Here is a 22,891-nt window from a genome sequence, read left to right as displayed (position 1 = left end):
TGCTGAATTTTAAAAAAGGTAGAGATGAACAAAATACAGTTCCTCACTTCCCTACCCTTTCAAATGTCCACTGATAGCTGGGATGCAGCCTTGGGCATTGAAGAATTTGGCTGGTTTGGAACATGCAGTGACAAGCCTATCATTTCATTATCTCCATGTCTCTCGCGCAAGATAAAAACAGGGATCTGAACACCATCACACGATGTTATATAACAAAGAAAAACAACAGCAAAATAGCATTGAAGGAGATCACCCACCCCTTTTACATTCAGACAGACTTGTAAATTATAGACTGATTCAAAGCAATTTTTTTTTTTTTAAAACCTTGAGTGACAATAATAAGCAAATGATTTACGCAAAAAACACCAAAATGTGACTCCAAAACCATACATTTACACAGAGTATTTACCCAATAAAAGGCAGACAACATTGAAAGGAAGTAGAGAAAAGGGCTGAAAGCAAAGGCCCAGAAGGAGAAAATCAGAGAAATGGTTACTACAGAAAAGTGGTCAATTATTTAAAAAGACTTTTCTGCATGTTGGTGCTCATCCTCTCATGTTATAACAAAACGGCCACAGAATTACTTTTTGAATCCCACCCAATGTCTATGACTCCACTACCTTTACTTGATTAAAACAAACTCGAAAGTTCATCAGCTTTGAAATGGAGACGTTGGCTGGAATTTTACCGCCACGCCCGCCGGTTCGCAGAACAGAATTCTCCGTTGGCCTCGGGTGGGATTTTATGAGCCTTTCCGCGAGCGAGGTCGTAAAATACTGGCCATTATCCTTGCCCATACTCATTGCCCTATGAAACTAATAGCAACTTCTGGCATCCATACATGCACAGTTAACCATCGATATCCAAAATTGGCAGCAATTCCATTTTCCTCCACTAGGTATGCTACTGGAAGTCCTGGCAGATGGAAATCGATTAGAAATCACTAAACTGATGTGAACTTTCACTTTTTACACTATTGGTCCTATATATGAAAAATATTTGAGATTTGAAATGGACTGCTGAGTTTTAATTACAGCTGAACAAGTACTCTAGCCCTGAAGAAATAATTCAGCACAGTACAGAGGTGACTGGACCAGTGCTATTTTCTGTTCTCATACCAAACTGGAAAATTTCATCAGATGTATTTCCAGTTTTCACCATTCTCTCACCTTCAGGTGGTCCATCCCCAACTCAACCCTTTCCTGCCTAGCTTCCTCTGCATTCCTTGCTGGGAATAGGCTGTCAACCAATATCCACTATATGGCCAGTGGCTTGCACAGCTATCTTGATTACACATTTCCTGCCCCACATGGTTGGGACAGGAAATGACTTTATCCTCAGGTTTGAGATCATGGTCCTCAAATAGTCCTTTCCTTAAGCCGGCTGAACGTTGGTCTGGCACATTGGAGGTGATGATGAATTTTGTCATTTTTGTCTGCCTTCATAGAGAGGAAACACCCAAGATATAGAAAATGGTACACAATTTGAGGATCTCGTGATGCATCTTAAATCGTTGTGTTTGGGAGGTGGGGCTGGAAAAGAGGTGTTGCGTTGTGCGGGCCTTTTGATGGAAGACCTTCCTGAGTGCAAATACCCTGCTGCTCTCATATACAAAATGCAAGAAACCGGCCTTCTACCATTGCAATACAAAAAAAAGGACAAACAGAATTTGCACGGTTTTCTATCAACAGATTAACACTCCAGATATAAAAACACAAGAGTTGTGAAACTCACTAACTGCACATTATTTTTAGAAAACCATTTTTAAAAAAAAATCTTGATGTTATTGCTTAAATCTCAAAATTAAAGAGCGCAAATTCTAGAGCAATAAAATACTTACAGACAGCATTAAATCCACAGACAGGTATAAATAGTGACCATTACCACAGATTAAAAATGGAAGCAGAAAAAAATTGCAACAAAAAATTGACAGATCATTTGATCAGTAAAACAAATCATTGTTGTAGTATCGCATATTCTTGCAATTCAACAGCCTAAAAAAAGGGCCAAAAGCGATTTGACAAGAACTAGATCGCTAATATACAAATCCCCAGATCTGTCACTGCAAATAATTTTAAACATTCCCGACTTACATTGAACAAAAATACCCTCTGTAGGAGATAAAAATATACTATGAAAAATTAGGTACTTTTTACTTGACTAACTGCAAGAACAATTACAATTCAAATGAATTTTCTGAGCAAGAATAGAGGTAGTTTTAAGCCCATTGTTTCTTTTACTTGAGTCCCCATTTCATTGTGTAGAATGTCGTCATTATGAAAGTCAGTGAAAGGAGTCAAGGGCAGGTTAATGTATATTATTGACTTACTGCAACAGAGTATTCCAAAACTGTATATGCAGTCACCATTTGCTCGCAATAGCAATGGAAAGAAAAGATCATTTAACAAGTCCACTCTCTCAAAACTCTAGCAGCAAGATAGTCATGAACAATAAGTTGTAAAGCAAGGACAGTGCAGTTGTCATAGAAGGACAAGGTATCTGTTCCTGAGAAATGAAGTTCCTGGTGACAACCATGCCACTACTGAGGTACCAAGTTAAATCCCAGATGCTCCATCATGGACTGGTGCTAGCAATTATAGAGCTGTAACCACCAGATGACTCTTGGCATCTGCTAATAAATGTCTCGGATGGCACTGGGAGCAGATTTCCCATCCGCCGTCCTTTCAGCCAGCAAAGAGTCTCAAATAGTAACTTCTGCATCTTATGAATAACATGCTTAATCATTTCATAACCCAAGTTCAACAGTGCATTTAGAAACTTAGAAGATAGGAGCAGAAGGAGGCCATTTGGCCCTTCGAGTCTGCTCCGCCATTCATCACAATCATGGCTGATCGTCCAACACAATAGCCTAATCCTGCTTTCTCCCCATAACCTTGGATCCGGTTCACTCCAAGCGCTATAGCTAGCCACCTCCGGAATACATTCAACGTTTTGGCATCAACTACTTCCTGTGGTAATGAATTCCACTGGCTCACCCCTCTTTGGGTGAAGAAATGTCTCCTCATCTCTGTCCTAAATGGTCAACCCCGAATCCTCAGACTGTGACCCCTGGTTGTGGACTTCCCCACCATCAAGAACATCCTCCCTATCAAATAGTGGGCCTGTGCATCATTTTTTTCCTCTCAAAACCACATCACTGCTTCCCCCATCTAAAAACCCAGCCGTTGCCAATCCCTCTTCACCAATGTTCACCCTTTTCTAAGGACAAAGATATCATCATCTTCCAGCTCTGCACCAATTTTTCTCAATACTCAGTTTGAATCCATTTTACAGTTCAACGTCAACTTCAAAGTTAGAGCTTTTATACCCATCTTCAACTTCCCAATGATGATTCACATACGGTTTTGCACAACTCCTCAATTGTCAAAATGCGCAGGACCACTCCAACATGGCTTCACTGCTTAATTGTGTCAGTACAGCTAAAGTATCACCAGAAATTGCTTGATTCTTTTCCCAGCCAAACACGGCCGCTCAGTGACATATCCTGGGCCTCCCTCTTCCTTATTTACAATCAGCTCATCAGCAACATTACACTGAGATCATATTACACAAGTGCTTATGAATTGAAACTGCACTCTATTCTTGGTTCCCACAACTACCTCTGCACTGTTGGATTATCTGTCCAACCAAGTAATGACCAAGTCAAATGGATTGCACAAAACTTGGAGCATCCAATTCTAATGCAGAGCTTAGCTGCAACTTCATACCTTAGTACCAAAGCCACTTATTTCGCCACCACATTATTAGCTGCCATTATTTCCATTGCCTCTGGTATAGTGGTGTCATGGTTATGGTACTGTACACGTAACCTAGAGGTTGACTATTAAATGTCTACATTGGAAACTTGTAAATCTGATTTAAATAGATCCAATCGTGTTTCAGCTAGCACAGGTGTAATACATACATTTGTCATGAAAAAGGCAACCGATAATCAGCAGGGAGGTGGAACTTTTTTTTTTAAACCTCGTCTGGCTCACATGGCATTAATGCATACTTCAGGTAGGCAATAAGTATGGTAACATTCACATCAGAAGGGGGAAAAGAAACGCCTTGCTTTTAAATTCCTCCTCAACTAGTTTTTGCCATGTAACCAACCCTCCTCCAACCATCTTCTTGAACCAGATTTAGCATTTGTATAGTGCCTTGGGATGTTTCACTTCGTTGCTAAGACACCAACCCAAATTGTTGCTCCTGAGCCGGGAATAGAGTCCGGACAATTCCCGGCTCTGCAAAGCTGACCCAGGAAAACGTGCCCCGGAAGTTCAGACTTCAGCTCTGGGAGGGCAGGGAATAATGGGAGTCATGCTTGCCTACTTGCCCCAGAAACAGTTCAGGAGCTGCCAGTGGGGAGGCCAGCTGGATAAAAAGGCTCACCTCTGTGCTCAGCCCTCACATCCTCTCCATTCTCTATCCACACTATCTCATGTCCCATCACCCATCATGGCCCCTTATATCCACCATGGCAGCCTTTGCCCCTCCACCCTCCCAATGCCCTTTATAATCCCTGTGCCAACTCTTGCCTACCCATGTCCCCAACCCATCACCCTGACAACCTCCATGCCAACTCACCCAGTATCCACCATGGGCAGACCTCAGGACCTATCCTGAAATTAAATAAAGTTCTTGTCTATTGATGAAATTGCTATACTCAAGATCCTTTAATCCCTGATCAGAATAAGCATTTGTATGCATAGTCCTACTTCAAAGACTTTCAACAGCTTGGAGTGGTCAATAAAAAACTGTGAACTGTCAGACTATCCACTGTGATGATGATAGGTTGTGAAATCAGTCATGTAGAATGAATCCTGTAATTGTAGCTCTCAGGCCTATGTGAACAGACAAAGTGAAATAGGAAGCACTGTTTTTTTCAAACACTGTGGGCAGTTTTTACATATTTAAAAGGGCATGAGATTTAAATGCCTTGACAGTTTCAATGAGTTTATCAACTTTATAGACACATTTATTAACAATCGCAAAGGGCACTAGAACTTGGTCTAAGGTGCTCCAGGACCATATCCAAAGGATACCTACTTCTCCAAAGAACTCTGATAAGCTTAGACCTTTTCCTACCAGGTCTAGTGTACACATCATATTTCTTACTCCCTCCTGATGAAAATCAGATCAGATTAAAAGCAGCTACACTTTTACGTGTGCAGCTGCCTCTGTGAACAGTGGATATCCAAAAGTTGACCCGCCCCAATTCCCTATAGAAATGGTAGGCTGAATTTGAACCTTTGGAGCCCCTCTCACAAAGACAGAGAATCCTGTTTGAAGAAGAATTCTTGCTACTGTCCAGGTGCAAAATGCTTGGAAAACAGAGAAAGGTAAATCAGCTTAAAGCCATCCTGGTTACTGACATCTTCTATCTTAAACTGAAAATGCTCCCGAAATGATCTGTCAATTTCAGATGAACTTTCATGTTCAATTCACGAACAGAAGTTAGTTTTCCCTCCGAACATAGTGATCTTGCATAAAAGTTGGTTAAGAAACTGAACATGTTAACTTAGAACTTGTAAAAACATTTAGCGTTCAATGCTTCAAAATATTTCTGAAGGTATAATTGGAAATGCATGTTTACGGGTAGAGGATTAAACATTTGCACATTTGTGAAATCACAGACCAATCTCGAAAGGTCACTCCATTATTTACAATGGGAGGAAGAAAACAGAACTACAGTTATGGAATCTACTATCAGGGACAGGGAGATTGAGAACTTGGACAACTACCCAGGTGAAGAAGAAAAATCATCATGGATTTAGGAAGAGCAAGACATGTCTGGTTAATCAAGCGAGAAAGAAGAAAGTCATCATAGTCCCAGAGGACCATAGGCCGTTCTGCCCTTTGAGAGAGAGAGAGAGCTGACTGGTAGCGATTAACCCAAGGGTCATCACACCTCAGACGAGGGGGCAAGGTGGAGAAGGTGGGGCCTTCATGGATAACCTCAACGGCAATTGATCCTGCACTATTGGCATCACGAACCAACCGTCCAGCCAACTGAGCAGAGATTCACAAAAAATGGTAGAGAGCGGAGGGTGTGTTGTCTATTTGGATTTTCCAAAGATACAAATACAAGTTCCACACAGAACACAAGGTAATCTTGGGACGAGGGATTGAAGTGACTGCATGAATCAGAGATAATAAAGAGAAATGTAGGATAATTTTGAAAAGAAATTGGTGCATATGTGGTGAATGATAATTACTGAACAACCTCACTGGCCCGGAAAAATTAATTTTACAAATGTGAAATCTCATTCCCTCAGAAGATTAATATTCATTTTCTTGTTAAAAATGTTTTCTGTCTCTTACCCCTCTCTCCCTTAATCCCACTTCTGTACCTTATATAAATCTAATTTTTATTTCCTGTTTTCTACATCTTGGTTTGGATTCTGCATGACCCAGAGAGAATATTTCAGCTCTGATTGTTTACACGGTCCCACTTTTACTCGTCCTGCTCGTGGTCAGAGATCCTCTTAAGGAGGGCACAGTGCTCGAAAAGAAATGGAAGGAAATTTCTGCTGACCAAATTAATGAACAAATTGTGAGCAAATTATTTTTCCTCCCTACCCTGCAAATAAATACTGATTGTTGGGTCAATTGAAACTTTTGATACCAAGATTAATCATCGAATCCCTACAGTGCAGAAGGAGGCCATTCGGCCCATCAAGTCTGCACTGACCACAATCCCACTCAGGTCCTATGCCCATAACCCTATGCATTTACCCTACAAACTCCCTAACATTAAGGGGCAATTTATCATGGCTAATCCACCTAACCCACACATCTTTGGAAGTAAGCAGGAGCACTCGGAGGAAACCCACACAGACAATAAGCAGACTCCACACAGACAGAGAACTGAAGCCAGGAATTGAACCCGGGTCCCTGGAGCTGTGAGACAGCAGTGATAACCACTGTGCCACCCTTGATATTAATAGATTTATGTTAGGTAAGAGTACCGAGGGGTATGGAGCAAAGGCAGGTAAATATAATGAGGTACAGATTTGCCATGGTCTGACTAAATGGCAGAAAAGATTTAACGGGCTTAATGATTTTCTCCTGTTTCCGTATTGTAATAACCCAGACAACCAGAAAACAATTGTCATTGCAAGAGAAAGACATATTGGGAAATGGCAGACATATTTTACAACCAACTTACAATCAGGAAGATTATGGGTCAATTTTGATTTATTATTGCCACATGTATTAATACACAGTGAAAAGTATTGGTTCTTGCGCACTATACAGACAAAGCATACCGTTCATAGAGAAGGAAATGAGAGAGTGCAGAATGTGTTACACTCATAGTTAGGGTGTAGAGAAAGATCAACTTAATGCAAGGTAAGTCCATTCAAAGTCTGACAGCAGCAGGGAAGAAGCCGTTCTTGAGTCGGTTGGTACGTGACCTCAGATTTTTCTATCTTTTTCCGACGGAAGGAGGTGGAAGAGAGAATGTCCGGAGTGCGTGAGGTCCTTAATTATGCTGGCTGCTTTTCCGAGGCAGCAAGGAGTGTAGACAGAGTCAATGGATGGGAGGCTGGTTTGCATGATGGACAGAGCTTCATTCATGACCCTTTGTATTTTCTGTTCTAGACATTTCAAAAATATCAATACATTTCAATATATCATATAGAATTAAACCCACAGGAATGTGTTTCCAGGCTGTAACACATCTCCAAGTTTAGATAACATTGATAAGCCACTTGAGGTTTCCTCTTGTGGTTTATCAATGTAATTTGAGCCCTTCAATGTGTCGCTGCCTTGTAAGATATTCTAAGCTAGCTGTTATCCGATACAGGTGCACGATTACATTTTGTTTGTACACTTTGTTGTTCTAGTGTGTCCAAGCGGAGAGTGATTTTATCTTCTTCTATGGACCCTCTCATGGCTGAGGAATTTGATGAGAGATCAGCATCCCCCCCCAAGAGAGCAAAGTACAACTGCATAAGACTCCTTTTTTAGGATTCCATGCTTATACTGACCACCTTGATTTGTTAATCCCAAGTCAGTTCCCCATAGAAGATGTGCTTAGGGATTCTGCACTCATCCATGTGGAATTCATGCCCTGCCTAATCCAATTTGAATTTTCTGGAGGGTAGCCTCCATGCCATTGAGCCCAGCACAGTGAAGGATCTCATCCTTTGTGAACTTGTCCTGCCACTGAATTGTCATGCTAAACCCAGGTGTCCTTGGTGGAAACATCCCAGAGCTTTAATGTGATGCTTACAGCAGCTCCAGGATTCTATGCCACGCAGCAGGGTAGTAAGGACAATGACGTGGTAGACTTTGATATTAGTCTTCAGCTTATTGCAATGTTGCTTCCAGCCACAATCCTGGAGTAAGAGGTAGAAGTTGGGTTCTGGGCACTTGCATAGATATCTTCATCAATAGTAGCATCCCTAGAGAGTATGCTACCAAGATACTTGAATTTCTCTGACAGCCACCAAATGGTCTGGTGCTACATAGCATGTGCCTGATGCTGGCTGAAACTTAATCTCGGACTTGGGAGTCACTGAATTATAGAGACATAGATAAAGTTTCTGTCAGTACTTGAGAATTTTGTTTATGTCATAGCCTTGCTAAGGCATCCAGGGCAGTCATCTGTATACAGAAGCTGTCCAAGTACCTCAGCGACTTTGGTGGAGATGTGCAGTTTGGAAAGGCTGTAGAGTGTCACTGAATGAAAACACGATGTTGGTAATTTCAGGCATGTGTCCGGTGGCTTCCTTAAGCATTGCAGCAAAGAGATTGAAAATTGGGGAAATCACAAAGTTTCACGTTACTGAGGAGGCATCGGACATGTCACCACGGGCGCAAATACATCCAACCATGCCATTTTGTAGTAGACCCTTACTTGGACAGCAAGTTCCATGGACCAGGTTGACTCAAATCAGTCAAAAGCTTTAGTTAGGTCCACGAACAGCACATATAGTTTCTGATGTTTCTCATCACACTTTTCCTGTAGTTGACTTGTTGCAAACATGTCTTCAGCTGCCCCACATTTAACCCTAAAAACACATTGTGATTCTGAGAGGACATCAGCGACAAACTGTCCATTAGATGATTTAATAGGGCATTTGTAAGGATCTTTCTTCTGCTTGAAAGGAAACCTGCTCCTTGGTCGTTGCTGCAAACATTTTTGGAGCATTTCTGTTTCCGGATAATGTGTTAACATCCTTAAGGTTCTGTTAACTTTTTCCTGATCCCATAAACTCTTAAAGATGGCTGTTATGATTATTAACAAGCCCGAGCCTATCACACTTCCAAATCTCTGCTGGCATGCCATCTCGGTCTGGGGTTTTGCCTTATTTGGTTGATTTGATAGCTCGTTTCAAAAAGAAATGTCACCTCTTCAGTGAGAGCAGGTGGAGGAGACTGGCTGGGCTGGGAGAGTTTGTGTTGAGGAATTTGACAAAGTGCTCACGCTACCTTTCCACTACAGCTGCCTTATCAGCGAGAGATTAGTTCACTTCCATTAGCTGATAGGGGAGGAGCAAAGGTTGTAGTGGGTGGGCCCATATGCAATCTACAGCACATTGCAAAAGCACAGATCACGCTTCTCGGCTTGCTGTTGCTACGCAGTCGCTTTTGTGTTCCTCCAGTCATTCTGCATTTCTCTTAAAGCGCTCTTGGAGCTTATGTTTAGCATTTTATAGGCTTTTTAGATTCTGAACAATAATTACAGAGAGAGATGATGAGATTAAAGCATTTAAAGTGATGAAGTACTCCAAAAGGCCAATCACTGATATTAAAATGTAGCAGACCATCATACTTTACAGATTTTAACAAGGTATACAAAGATTGCGCTGTGCCTGAATGGGTAGCAGTTGTCTAATTGTCCCAATGAAAATGATCACATCTGTACAGAATGATGGTGCACACGAGACAATTAGAAAACAGGAACTCAAGTGAAGCAAACCCAATGCAGAGCCGAGAGTTTTTTCCTTTGGAATAGTCCAAAATTACAACCCAAAAATGCACCCAAAGTTGCCTCATTTTTGCCAATATCACTTTACATCAAAGTAACCTCCCAATCACATCAAAATGTGTGCATCATAATCAGTGTAAGCAACAAGTCCACAAAAGCAGCCATACACTTAAAGCTTCTTTGCATTTTAAAATACAAGTTTCAACACATTTAACTATAATTCATGCAAATAAAACACAACACCTTTAAGAATCTGCATTCAGAAAGCTTCTTTTTTTTAATCATTCATGAGACATGGGCATCACTGGTTGGCCAGCATTTATTGCCCATCCCTAGTTGCCCAAGGGCAGTTGTGAGTCAACCACACTGCTATGGCTCTGGAGTCACATGTAGGCCAGACCAGATGAGGACGGCAGATTGCCTTCCCTAAAAGGACATTAGTGACCAGACGGATTTTCCAACAATCGACAATGGTTTCATGGTCATCAATAGATTCTTAATTCTAGATTTTTGAATTGGAATTCAATAAGCAATCTGCCATGGCGGGATTTGAACCCGGGTCCCCAGAACATCCCCTAATAGTTAATTGTGTGATTTACACATATCATCACAAAAATGCATTAAAGGACACAGGAAAATAGAATGAGATTCAGTGAGGTTTTTAAATAAACTACTTTAAAAATTACAGTTTTTTTTAAACAGTTAAAAGACTAAAGGTTTCAGTTTCTTGTTTTGTCTAAAAATCTAGCTGCACTGTTGAGGGATTTCTGCAGTCAGAGGGCACTTCTATTTGAGTGTGGGGGCCATGGTCTGAGATCTGATTTGATGAATAGGCATAAATCATCAAGAGAAAGTGAGCATGTTGTAGTCACATTGGTAACTCACACTAAAAATCTGCAATCTTTATAGCTACATAATTGGTTTGTACCCATATTGTAGGCTTAATGCAAATGAAGCTTCAGGTGACAATACAAGTCCTACTCTATTACCAGTTGCTTATCACGAGAACAAGAAAGTAATTACAAATTAAAACGTCCAAACACCCAGATTCTTTTTAAAATTAGCGATACTTTTTAAAACACACACACACACCCCTTCCGACTAGAAACGATGGCCCACAGGCATAAGAAGAATTTAATGCACACTTACCTGGTCTCGAAAATTGTGCTCAAACCTCCGATGGCCAGAGCTGCTTGGGGCCTGCATCAAAAGACTCCTCGCAGGTCCCAACACAGTGCAGCTCCGGCAAATTCAAGTATACCATGCCTCCTTTTTAAGTGAACTAGTTACTGCATGGCTGCTATGTTTAAAGGGCCCAGTAAAATGTTCTGGCCAGTAGAAAGTATGTGCCTACGGTAAGAGGATATGACTTCAGTGGCATGGGGTGTCAGAGGTCAGGGGGGTGGGGGTCAGTCAGAGGTGTGGGAGTCAAGAGATCACCTTGGGTCCAGTCGAGCCAACAGGGACATGGTTCCTTGAGGGCTGGGGAATATCATGGCGATGGTCAGGAGTGTGCGTGTGGTTGAGGCAAGTCTTGTGGGTGTTTACAATACTCAGAAATTAGAAGAGGTTTTAATTCTTTTGCCTCTGAGTAACTATTGGCATAACCCTGGTGGAACCATCCAAAGTTTACAATTTAAATTGCACTTTCGGATCATTCCCTGCGCTAGACCACTGCCCAGAAGAAGTTAGCACTTCTGGACAATTGGCGTGCAAACCCGTCCCTTTGAAGTTCTGAGAGGGGTTCCTCAGCGCATCTTTGGGGTACCCCACAAATCCGAGCTTGGAAGTTACGGTCCATTGTATGGAATTTTCCAAAATGGCAGCTGATGCTAGGTGAATTGTTAATTTTGAATCCGAGACTGATAGGTTCCTGGTAACTAAGCATTAGCAGAGTTAGGATTAGTCCAACATGGAGTTAGGTCATAGATCAGCTATGCTCGTACTGATTGGTGGAACAGGCTTGAGGAGCTAAATAGCCCATCATGTTTTTATAATCATATAATAACACCAATCATACCCAAGGGACTGTGCAAACACATTGTGAATTAATTTGTTTATACACATAAGTACAGCTAGACAAAGGTAGAAAGCTTGAAGGCATCAACAGCAGAGCAGTCTGTGCTATGTTCTGCTTACAGGCAAAAGTGAAACTAAGACTGGATCACACACACACTTGCCTTGAGTGATGTCACGCTGCTATCTCTCAAGCCATATTGCAACATGGCCTACCTCTGTACTTAGGTTCCTCCTAAAGGAATACTTTAACCAATAAATATTAATATTTACTCAATGTATAATTTTGTGTTTGATGAATAACCAAACATGCTTGAAAATACTCAGAGCTTTCAATTAGACGATTTTAGACCAATCTTTACCCCACAATTCACCAGTTAGTAATTACTACAAGGAGCTGATTTTCTTCAGAAATTTCTAGTTTAAATATAGAATTTTAAGGCTTTAGTTAGAACATAAATTTAGCTTTCAAAGTGCACCCCCACAAATTGAGTACCATTTTTCCCTCTCATTTCTAATTTCTTGTGCCCTCTGCTATCGAGAGCAGTTCAGGGCCTATTCACCCCAATATTCCTTTTATTAATGTGCTAAAATATAAGCCTTTCCATTCTAACTGTGGGGTATATCTTGTAGTTCATCAACAACAAATACTTTCATGCACTTAGAAAAGAATTTCGGAATTTTCTGATGATAAAATCATGGCTGAAAAAAACCAATAAGAATACTTCAAAATGTTCTCAAATTCTACATCATTTGATTTTTTTTAAAACCATTCATCTAGGAACAGCACTTGCTGTTGAACGATATTAAAACTTGTTTTCAGAAAGTTACATTTAACAATTCTACCAATTGATGAAACAAGGAAAAGGGAGCATAACTTCATGCTTTGTATTTAAACATTAAAAAGTTCAGAATTCTTCTTTCACTGACCGGATTTGCAGGATGTGGAATGCTTCCCCAAAAAAAGAGTTGTTGAAGCCAAAATCAAATCGTAACTTTTAAGAGTTAATTAGATAAATTATTGAAGAAATATTTTGATAAAAGCAAACAGCACAGAAATGGGTTTAGAACAGTAGATCCAATGGGAAAGTTAGCACAAGGACAGGCATGGAAAGCCAAATGTTGCCTTTCCAATTGCAATTTAAAGACTTGGTTGATCAAAGATTTTAACATCGAAAGCAACTTGCTGACAACATTTGAACTTCTTGTTCTTTATCGAGTTCTTCAACTTCTTTTATAGAAATGCACTATGGAATTTAAAAATAGCATGCACTGGATACACTAATAGAGTACTGACAGTATTTGTGAAGCTATGCACCATAGAAAACCACAACTACCTGGCACATTTCTATCATTATCGATCGAAACGAGCGGAGAACTGTTCATGGCGACATAATTAGCACTGCTGCCGCACAGCGCCTGGGACCCGGGTTCGATTCCCGGCTTGGGTCACTGTCTGTGTGGAGTCTGCACGTTCTCCCTGTGTCTGCATGGGTCTCCTCTGGGTGCTCCGGTTTTCTCTCTCAGTCCGAACGACGTGCTGGTTAGGTGCATTGGCCTTGCTAAATTCTCCCTCAGTGTAACCGAATAGGTGCCGAAGTGTGGCAACTGGAGGATTTTCACAGTAACTTCATTGCAGTGTCAATGCAAGTCTACTTGTGACGCTAATAAATAAACTTTAAACTGTTCCAACACACATGTGGAGCGCAGGTTATCCATTTCCAAATCCTAATAAGATTCTTACCAGAAAGAAAAGTATACAAATAGAATAGCAGTGAGACAGCCTCCCTTACATTTTTCAAGATAATATCTTGGTAAAACAAAAATATAAGGCGGCTATCCAATGGGAAGTCACAACACATTCACCAATAGCAACCTCTACCAGATGCCTTACACATTACTTTTTTTCCCCCCATGCAGAATTGTTCTGACAAAGGACCCTCGGGCTCTTATGGTTAAATGCCAGCAATATAACTGCTGAATGTTGAAATCAGAATGGTAAATATTTCAGTTCAAATACAATATCACTCACTCCCCAAATGACATGCACAATTTTATAACAGGTTCATGTCCAGTTCACCACAAATAACAAAGACAGAAGTGAGAAAGTCAGAACATTTACTCCTGAAGATATTGTTGTTTTGCCCGCAGGTTGTGCCAGGAAAATAAAACTTCAGCTTGGAAATTTGCTTCACGTTGCCTCAGTTTCGCTGCTTAGCACAAGCTTGCATTAGTAATCTTTGCCCTATACCAAAGATCATGCTATAATTACTGTGTATTGGCAACCAGAGACAATAGTCAAAAGAAGGACAGTCTTTCTGGCAGAATCAACTAAATGTCAACAGTAACAGCCAGTAACATTTTTGGTACCAAGAGTGCAACTGCTTGATGCATCTGCATTTGTTCACAGAAATATGATCATTTAAATATCAAAGACCAAACACTGAGCTCTGCAAAAACATACCCAAAATATCTCACTCTATGCATTATTCTCCACATCTATGTGAACAGAAATGTTAAATACCAAATCTACAGAGTCTACGAAGTATACAGTTCTGGGCATCACACTTTAGGAAGGATGTGAATGCATTGGAGAGAATCATACGAGGTACAAGAATGGTTCCAGGGATGAGAAACTTCAGTTACGAGGATAAATTGAAGAGGTTGGGACTATTCTCGCTGGACAATAGAAGGCTAAGTGGAGATTTCACAGAGATGTTTAAAATCATTAGGGGGCTGGGCAGAGTAGATCAAAAGAAACTGTTCCCACTTGTAAAAGGATCAAGAATGAGAGGGCACAGATTTAAAGTGATTTACAAAAGAAGCACATGCAAGGTCAGAAAAACCTTTTTCACACAATGAGTGGTTCGGGTCTGGAATGCGCTGCCTGGAAGTGTGGTAGAGGCAGGTTCAATTGAGGCATTCAAGAGAGCACTAGATGATTACTTGAATAGAAACAATGCGCAGTGGTATGGGGAAATGGCACTAAGCTATAGTGCTCGTTTGGAGAGCCAGTGCAGACACAATGGGCCAAATGACCTTAAGCACCATAACAGTTCTGTGATTCTTGCTTTCAAACTTACACCCATCTTGCTTGAATTATTAACCCAAATACCAGAAGTAAAATTATTCTGAAAGTTACAATAAGTTTCTAGAAAGTTACAATAACTTTCAAGTGCAAATCTTTTGATCTTCAGCAAATAACAAGAATGCCAAAACTAATGTATCTACTTATCTGTAATATCACTACATTAAACTTTAAATGTTATTAAAAGTCCATAAATGGCCAACCCAATGTCATTATGCAACTTAGTCAACTCAGCCTCACAAGAGATATTATACTCTATATAAAATGAATTCCCAATTTCAATTACAGTTCTCTAAGAACTCACATAGATTAAAAATAACAAGCTTTCCCAGAGTCAACTAACATTACTGACTAAGATCTCCTGTTGAATAGTTGATAAACAACATTCGAGGACCTCTGGACCAATTCATTAGAGGGGAAAGAATGTAAGAATTGAACAAACAAAACAATGAAATTACAAAATGATTGTAAACAGTAGGACTACGGATCATTAATTCCTTGACATTAGTCAGGCTGTCTTTTACTGGTCTGGTTAAGGAGCTCTTCACCAAATTACCAATATATTATTATGAAAATAGAGAAAATTCCTTCAGCAAGGTGACAACATTAAGCAAATAAAAAACAAGTAGCTTATTAAGTTTATTTATTAGTCACAATTAGGCTTACATTAACACTGCAATGAAGTTACTGTGAAAATCCTCTAGTTGCCACACTCTAGCGCCTGTTTGGGGACACTGAGGGAGAATTTAGCATGGCCAATGCACCTAACCAGCACGTCTTTCGCAGTGTGGGAGGAAACTGGGGCATCCGGAGGAAAGCCACGCAGGCACGGGGAGAACGTGCAGACTCCCCACAGATGGTGACCCAAGTTGGGAATTGAACCCGGGTACCTGGCGCTGTGAGGCAGCAGCGTTAACCACTGTGCCATCCCTAGATCCTGCAACACAATTGACAAGTCAGAAATGTTGGTATATTTTGTTCCAACATTTGATTGTCCGTGGATCTCAAAACAAAAGACCTGCTCTCCCAATTTCTACCACCGATTAAAAAGAAAACTTTACAACCTGTGAAGAGAATATTTGATTTTATTTAAAGTTAAACTTTTGACTACAATTCATTAATCATCAAACTGATTCTATTCATGGAGGGGGGGGGGGGGGGGGGATTATCTTACCCACGCAGATTTCCTTTGAAGAATATCTTTATATTCAACAGCTGGAACATGGGGCCCTAAATTTATTCAATTAGTTCTCCAGAAAATGAAGTATGCTCCAGCATCAAACCAGAAGTATCTCGCTATTACTAGTGACAGTATGCTCGAAATCCCCAGAGGGCAATTTAGAAACTTGTTTTTCTCTCTGAGACCCAGTGGAGTATTTTCCTGTGAGGTTGTTTATGGTACATTTATTTAGTAGTTGCATATTTGGGCACACACCATTTTAAAGTCAACCATCACAGGATTCCATGCCCCTTTGGTCTATTTCTTCAAAGCAATCTGGTACTAGAGTTTCGACCACATTGCGCAGAGGCAGCAGAGGCAAGTAGTGCATCGGTGACCCTGTGGCAACTGAGTTGAGGAACCGTAACCATACTCCAAGGGTCAGTTGCTGCTGATTGCAAGGAAATTACATAAAATATACTGCTTTCGCAGAATGCTGATATTTACTCTTTTGTTGGCAAATGGATCTCTCGAATGGTTTACGCCCGAACTACGGTGTGATAAAATTTGCATCCTGTGTGCTGAAGTCCAGGCAATCGCACGGTGGTATACAATGTGAATCTTACTATGTTAATGTAACGTTAACGGATGACAATATTAGCAATGCAGGTCCCTTGGAACCAGGATAGCTTCAGAGTGAATTGAGAGCAGGCGATGCTCATTGAAGTCTGTACTTTAGAGCTGGGTTTTGCCCCTGGCAGGCGTGGGGGGTTTCTAGACAGGGAGAGGATCAAGAAGTGAAGAGTGAAAACTGATATTTGTACCGAACTGTAGCAAAACAATAAAACAGCTGTGAATCACAGAATGTTTTTTTGTTACCTGATTCAGTAAATGGATACCCATCTATAAAACAATGGGCAGGCAAACAGTCAATTGGATTGGTAGGGAGTGCAAGGTCTACTTATGAGAGTAATTAGCGTCGCTGAACCCAAGGAAGTGTGTGCTCCACTATAGTCCCAGAGGACAATGGGCTGCTCTCCCCTTTGAGAGACTGCTGACTGGTGATGATTTGACATGAGAGTCACCACACGTTATGTCACCACACCACCATAATATGTTGTTACATGCTGCCTGAGAGGGTGGTGGAGGCAGGTACTTGTGCAACATTTAAGAGGCATCTGGACAAGCACTTAGGCATAGTATGCTATGGTCCAAGTGCTGGTAAATGAGATTGGTATTTGATGGTCAGCATAGACATGCTGGGCCTGCTTCTGTGTTATGTGACTCTATGAGGGGCAAGGGCACGAAAGTGGACCTTCGTGGATAACCTCAGCCAGTACGGGAATTGAACCCCCCCTGTTGATGTTGCGCCGCATCACAAACAAGCCATCCAGCCCACTGAACTAACCAACCCCCCACTACCCAAGGAAGTATTTAATATAAAAATACAAAAAAGCTAACATCAAGAGTGATCTGCAGGCATTTATCACCAACAACATACATCCAAAATTACCCTTTCGAATACAGTCACCAAACTTGAGAATAATATCACCAGTCAGGAAACGTGCAGACTCCCCGCAGACAGTGACCCAAGTCGGGAATTGAACCCGGGTCCCTGGCGCTGTGAGGCAGCAGAGCTAACCACCGTGCCATCCCTAGATTCAGCAACACAATTGACAAGTCAGAAATGTTGGTATATTTTGTTCCAACATTTGATTGTCATTTGATTAACAATGATAGAAGTGGTCAACAAACAAAAAACAGAGATTTTAAATTATTAATTCTAATCTACTTGTATCAATAAATACATAATCGCCCGTTGTGATAACATTAAAAGATCAGGAATCAAATGTTTACTGAGACTAGATCATGTTTCCACAACAACATCTCTAAAGTGAAGAGAATGTTCTTGGCCAACTCTTCACATACACAGCCTGAAGATCATCTTTCAGGTAATAATTAATGGCCAAAAATCAGAAGAAGCTTAATCTCTGGTCAAGTGCACAATTGTTCCTTTATTTACCCCTCCACAGTTCTGTAGCTAATCATAAGAAATATTGCCAGAGTCAAAAGACATGGTGTTGTGATCCACATAGCCTGATAGTCTTGTCAATAATGTACAGTGGAGGGGGGAAAATGAATAATCATAGGAACTTTGTATTTGTAAAATAAATTTACATTTATTAAATGTTTTGCTAACAATCATAACAGAGAATGTGACCCACAGATTTTTTAAAAATTCCTTAGTGGGGGGAGCTAAACCACGGGTTAGCATGTGGAATTGGACGTAGGGGAGGAATTCAAATGGGAAAAATCTCCAAGCCCACCAGGAAGCCAGCTCCAATCCTACTGACTTTCAGGTTTTACCGGAGGTGGGTCAGCTCAGTTGGCGGAACGGCTGGTTAACGATGCAGAGTGATGCCAACAACACTGGTTCCATTCCTGTACAGGCTGAGGTTATTCATGAAGGCTTTGCCTTCTCAACCTTGCCCGAGGTGTGGTGATCCTCAGGTTAAATCACCACCAGTCAGTCTATGGTCGTCTGGGACTGCGGTGACTTTTTAACTTTATTGGAAATGTGACAAGAAGCGCGCGGGGGGGGGGGGGCATTTTTCAACCCAAGACTAGAAATCTCTGATTTAAGCGCTTTGCAGCTTTTACTATGTGCAGACTGGATCCCCAGCCTCGAGAAACCTGGCTATAGCGAGGGGAGGACAGCTTCAGGGTGAAGGTAAGCACTCCTTGTGGGCCAGAGGAAGGAGCAGTTCTTCCTCCAAGCATCACCCCACCCCGTGCCCCCACCCACATCAGAAACCCCCAACCCCAGTATCTGATCTGTCTGGTCCCAAGAGGTGCTCTGGATTACTCCCGGCCCCAGCTGGAAGCCAAGTCCATCAATCAAGCTGATTTCTGGGCAGCTAGAAGACACAGGCTGTGGAGTTAAAACTCCTCAGCACATGGGGGGAATTTCCATTCCCATTTACATACCCACCCACAGTAAATATGCAGACCATAATGTCAGCAATAGATATAGAAAACATGAATACCATGAATATTATGGGAGGAAAAATAAGTGATTGGGCTGCACAGTGGGTTTGCACTGCTGCCTCACAGCGCCAGGGGCCCAGGTTTGATGCCGGCCTTGGGTGACTGTGCGGGTTCCCTCTGGGTACTCCGGTTTCCTCCTACAGTCCAAAGGTGTACATGTTAGGTGGAGTGGCCATGGCAAATTGCCCTTTAGTGTCCAAAGATGTGTAGATTACGTGGATTAGCCATGGTAAATGCTTGAGGTAACGGGGAGAGGGCAGAGGGGAGGGCCTAGTAAGATGGCCTGGGTAAAAGGCTCTTTGAGAGTTGGCGCAGATCCAATGGGCTGAATGGCCTCCTTTTATAATAGGGATTCCATGGTTCTATGAATTTGGAAAGTGGAGCTGAATAAATATAACTCAGGAATTCAAGTCAGAATCATCTCTTGATATCCTCCACATCATTAATCTGATCTGTAACAGGACAATTTATCATGTTGGAGAGCATTCCAATTCAGGAATAAGCCATTCAGCCCATCAAGTTTTGTGTTTTCTCCATTTGAGCCATCTGGTCCACTCCCTAAATGCTCACTACCCTTTATCTAAGCAGCTATGTTTAAGAAACAAAGCAGTAGAAAAACTTAGTGGGGTCATTAGCAGCACATGGTTATGGTTCTGGCAATGGAAATATGCTGTGTTTCTCCAGTCAATAGGAAAATCTTATTTCAGGGTGAAAGCAACAGAAAAGGATACGTTTTAAATAAACGTGTAATGTACTGACTACCATCTAGATACTTTCCCGTACCTGACACGTGAACTTGATCGCAATCACGTTCTTTTGAATCTCATGCAAAAGATGGTCTCATCTTTAGCATGCACTAATTTGCCACGAAAATTTCACTCAATTGAAAGCGGGATCAATGCCCGGACAATCCACGTGCTGTTAATTTGGGATTTCATCCCTCTTACAGATTTTAAGGCTTAAACATAGAAACCAGAAGCAAGAGTAGGCCATTCAGCCCTTCGTGCCTGCTCCACCATTCATGATAATCATGGCTGATCAAATTCAATATCCTTATGCCACCTCCAGCCCCCCACCATCCCTTGATCCCCTTAGCCCCAACAGCTATATCTTAATTTCTACTTGAAATCACACAACATTTTGATCTCAACTACTTTCTGTGGTAGTGAGTTGCAGTGCAAGAAACTACAAATGGTCGTGAATGTAGCCCAATCCATCATGCAAACCAGCCTCCCATCCATTGACTCTGTCTACACTTCCCGCTGCCTCAGCAAAGCAGCCAGCATAATTAAGGACCCCACACACCCCGGACATTCTCTTTTCCACCTTCTTCCGTCGGGAAAAAGATACAAAAGTCTGAGGTCACCGACTCAAGAACAGCTTCTTTCCTGCTGCCGTCAGACTTTTGAATGGACCTACCTTGCATTAAGTTGATCTTTCTCTACACCCTAGCTATGACTGTAACACTACATTCTGCACTCTCTGGTTTCCTTCTCTATGAATGGCATGCTCGGTCTGTATAGCACGCAAGAAACAATAGTTTTCACTGTATACTAATACATGTGACAATAACAAATCAAATCAAATCAAAATCAAATCAGAATCACCACTCTCTGGGTGAAGAAAGTTCTCCTCACCTCAGTTCTAAAAGATTTATCTCTTATCCTCAAACTGTGACCTCTAGCTCTGGACTCTCACCATTGGGAACATTCTTTCTGAATCTACCCTGTCTAACCCTGATAGAATTTGATAAGTTTCTATGAGAGCCCTTCTCACTTGTGCTTCATATCAGCCAAACTCTGAGCAGAAAGGTCAGAATTGGTCACTGATGAAAACTAATGAAGAAAACCAAATTTGGCTGAGCTAAGCTAGTATTCTTATATATTGTTCCAAGTTTTCTTCTTCTATTGGTCCAATATAATTTATGCCTACTTCTAAATTAAAAGGGAAAAGACAAACAAATAACCTTTTTTAAAAGAATGAAGTTAAAGATGTGTTGATAACCCACTCTTTCCCTTAAAATAATCAAATTGAATACGTTTTCCCATTCAGATCATCATTAAAAATGTAATAGGCAGGCAATATTTAACTTCTGTAAGACAGTAAAGTAAAAGTTTATTTGTTAGTCACAAGTAAGGCTTACATTAACACTGCAATGAAGTTACTGTGAAATTCCCTAGTCGCCACACTCCGGCGCCTGTTTGGGTCAATGCACCTAACCAGCACATCTTCTGGACTGTGGGAGGAAACCGGAGCACCTGGAGGAAACCCACGCAAACACGGGGAGAACGTGCAAACTCCACACAGACAGTGACCCAAGTCGGGAATCGAACCTGGGTCCCTGGGCGCAGTGCTAACCACCGTGCACAACTGCAGTGTAAAATATTAAATAATGTATGGTACAATTTGAGAAAATTACCAATTACAGGCTGTCTACATTCCTTAATTCACTCTACACCTCTATTTTTCCTCAATTATAGAGCGCGGCTGGTCTGAGACTGCTAGCTGCCCTTCAAACTGGTTTGTGTGCATGGCACTGGGAAGACACTTTTTATTGCCCATGAGTCAATGCATTGTGGCCATGGAGTCACATGTAGGCCAGCTCAGAACAGGTGACAGGCCCCTCACCCGAGAACATTCATGAACCATTTTATGAGGCATCAACCCATAAATCACTCAGCTTGATACGGTGGGATTTAAATGTTTGGATTGCTGGTCTAGTGCTGTAACTACCGGACAATCAGAGCCCTATCCTAATTCACAGCTAGACGCGCCCGTAGTTGTGTCGAGCGTAAAGAATGTGAGGCAGCCTCTGTTAGGGGCTCTCAAACAAATGCATTCTACAAAAATCTGGAATCTGATTTCAGTCAGATTTGTGTGGTCACTTTGGCACTGCTGTGAAATAATGCACGTGACAAAATAACTGTGCCCTTTGCTCCTCAGTATATCTCCTCATCATTTTTGTATTTCATCCAACTTCACGCTCATTTCTTAATAACCCGCTTATCTGCTTCTGATAAACTAAGTCCAAACAATTACAGGACAAGTTATGTTTACTTTCCTTTTACAAGTAACATTCAGTACAGTTGATACATTACTAGATGTTTCACAAAAAAAGCATTAGATCCCAGCACTAACAATCATAAGCCCAGCATCAAATTCTCAACCAATTATTCGTGACTGACTATCTTGTTGAATGCAACATAAACTGTAAACTTCCTCCTGTAGCGTTCCTATACCTTCAACAAAAGGGACTTACCTTACATTACTCCCTCCAAGTCCATCTACAATTATACAGTATGCTTCGTGTCTTCCATCAATTCACAAAAAGACATATAAGGGCCCAATACTGATGCAAGAGTAAATCTTCCATTCTTTCTGCAGTGACAAGCTTGGTCGGTATTAATTGGCTCCGTATCAGCAAAGCAGTTGGAGAATTCCACTGATTTGAGAATTGCTGCTGAACCTTCCTACCCTACATCTTACATGGGTTGAATTTTACGCACCCTTTCTGGAAGATATGAAGGCAGGGAGGCACGCATAATCCAGTGGGTGACCTTCCCTTCACCCAACCACCCCCAACTTGTCCAAAATGGTACAGGGCATAGGGGAAGCACAGGCAGCAGTCTGCCCACCC

At 41.4% G+C, this 22,891-nt stretch overlaps 1 protein-coding gene across 16 annotated transcripts in view; it reads right to left on the bottom strand.

Annotated features, from left to right (window-relative positions):
* Positions 1-22,891, bottom strand: part of LOC144511288 (myocyte-specific enhancer factor 2A-like) — a 229,088-nt gene that overhangs the window by 158,413 nt on the left and 47,784 nt on the right. Inside the window, exon 1 of one of the 16 annotated variants that reach the window (XM_078241496.1) lies at positions 11,093-11,182. The exons of the other annotated variants lie outside the window; for them this stretch is intronic. The gene's annotated coding sequence lies outside the window, so the exon portion shown is untranslated. Of the gene's footprint in view, positions 1-11,092; positions 11,183-22,891 lie in introns of those variants that run through there. 16 annotated transcript variants of the gene reach the window in all.

The sequence above is a fragment of the Mustelus asterias genome, chromosome 24 (assembly GCF_964213995.1).
Source record: "Mustelus asterias chromosome 24, sMusAst1.hap1.1, whole genome shotgun sequence".
NCBI classification, from domain to species: Eukaryota; Metazoa; Chordata; class Chondrichthyes; order Carcharhiniformes; family Triakidae; genus Mustelus; species Mustelus asterias.
The sequence above is the reverse complement of the archived record's forward strand: the minus strand, read 5'-3'. Positions and strand labels throughout refer to the sequence as shown.